The 2,079-nt window shown below is 42.7% G+C and overlaps 1 non-coding gene across 1 annotated transcript; it reads left to right on the top strand.

The window, feature by feature from the left end:
• Positions 1-1,575: 1,575 nt before the first annotated feature.
• TRNAW-CCA (transfer RNA tryptophan (anticodon CCA)) lies at positions 1,576-1,647 on the top strand. The gene has a single exon. It is a non-coding gene; the product is annotated as a tRNA-Trp (tRNA).
• Positions 1,648-2,079: the final 432 nt, after the last annotated feature.

The following is a 2,079-nucleotide window of genomic DNA, read 5'->3' as shown; positions in this document are numbered from 1 at the left end:
GAATAAGTGTTACCTGATATCCTAAACCAATTAGCAATCAGGCCATTCATCTTTTCCTTGACGCCGCATCTTGTGAGGGAAGGTCTCAGCAAACGTAATACTCGTAACCCTCCTCCAAGTCAGGCCACCGTCATAAATTTCCTCATCTAAGCGGTAGTTTATCACTGAATTTTCCCAGATAAATAAACTGTAAATGAAATGTGGTCAGGATGAGAGATACGAAATTAAACTAAGCGTGTTACAGACAAGATTATTATAGCGAGTAAATTAGATGACACAATAAGATGAGCGAGTATAATTGACGCAGAAAATATGAGGGGGTATAATAACTGACGAGACATTAGAATGAATACAGTATATTGAAGGTGAAAGAAAATAGATCAGATCAAGAAAGTGAAACGGTAAGCTACAACTGTTTCGTAACTTACCTATACAGCATTCTACCGTAATTATTTTAACGACAGAACATTACTGGAATTTTTTATACTTATATGATAAGCACCGGCCCTTCAGTGCGATGACGTACTTTTATTATATTCTGACGATTGAAATAATGTGAAACCAGTCTAAGTGAAGCATATAGATACAATTCTATTAATCTTTTCACCATACGAGACCATTACCGAGCTGCCTAAAATCGCTCTCGAATTAAAATAAAAGCATGTAATCATACGGAAGGGTTATTAGAGGAGAGAATGAAATGAGGGTACATTGATTTCCTTGAGTATTATTAAACTCCCATGTGTATTATTCCATTAAGATATTGTTTACTCCGAACTTTACTAAATTTATCATGCATTGTCTCAGTGCACAGATCAACAACAAAGTGAGAGAGAGAGAGAGAGAGAGAGAGAGAGAGAGAGAGAGAGAGAGAGAGAGAGAGAGAGAGAGAGAGATTCATTAGTGATTGATGAATGTTCAGTGCCCACCCCGTCTCTGCCTGTCTCATTAAAGATAACTCACACACCCTTGGTCATCCCCCTCGGCAGCAAACAAACTCTAGGGATCAATAAGTGAGCGGTACGTGTTCAGTATCCTCCCACCCCCCCCTCTCTCTCTCTCTCGTGGACTACTTGAATTTCCTCCCCCCCCCTCTCTCTCTCTCGTAGGCTATTTGATGATGAAACCCTTCCTGTCCGTATGTCTGTCTGTGTGGGTGTTTGTCGTGGGCTGCTTGACGAAGTTCCCCCTCTCTCTGAGGGAATAAATTACTTTTTTCTTGCAGTCACCAGACGAATTTATTCAGCTTAAAGGGGACCAGCTACAGTGAAGAGGTTACTGAATGAAATATCTAACCTGTCAAAGCTAGAAAGACCTCTCCCGAGCTGAGTGTAATCGTCTGGTTGTGGCAAAATAAAGTAAAAAGCAAGACTATAAGGTGAACGGATTAAAAACTGAATGATACGTGCTTAGCCGGGAGCATTAATAACTACTAAGAAGTGTTTAGTACTCGTTCTCCACCACCCCACACCGTCCCGCTTTCTCCTTTCCCCTTCTCCCTCCCTCTCTCAGCCGCCCGGTGTCGTTCGGTTTAAAGATAACTCAAGGTCCCTTTCCCTCCCTTTAACCTACATGGGCCCCGTGGCGCAATGGTAGCGCGTCTGACTCCAGATCAGAAGGCTGGGTGTTCGAGTCACTCCGGGGTCACGATTACTGTTTTTGTTGCGGCTTCTGTGTTCGAATCCCGGAGATGAGTGGGGTGTCGCTTGGGTTAAAGATGACTATACCTCTATCGCGTTCTTGCCATTCGGGGATATACCTTCAAGGTGTTCCTGTCATTCCAGAATATACGGTACCTTTATAGTGTTCTAGCCACTCGAGGGGATGTGTGTGTGTGTGTGTGCGCGTGCGTGCGCTCGCGTGTGCACGTGAAGTATTGTAGGTAGAGTAGAAAATTCATGATCTAATGGCTTTCAAGCCATTCACTAACTTCGTTGGCACGAAACCAAACAACACTCTGTTTATAATATAGCTTCTCCCCCTTTTCTTTTTATTAACTTAGTGAAGCAGTCAGTGGATATTATCTGTCCTCCCAAGCTCGAAATCTCTCAACAGCTAATAAAAAGGAAATCATAGGGA

This window comes from Coenobita brevimanus, chromosome 23, assembly GCF_032717465.1.
Source record: "Coenobita brevimanus isolate Jiangsu-jjx chromosome 23, ASM3271746v2, whole genome shotgun sequence".
NCBI lineage: Eukaryota > Metazoa > Arthropoda > Malacostraca > Decapoda > Coenobitidae > Coenobita > Coenobita brevimanus.
The sequence above is the reverse complement of the archived record's forward strand: the minus strand, read 5'-3'. Positions and strand labels throughout refer to the sequence as shown.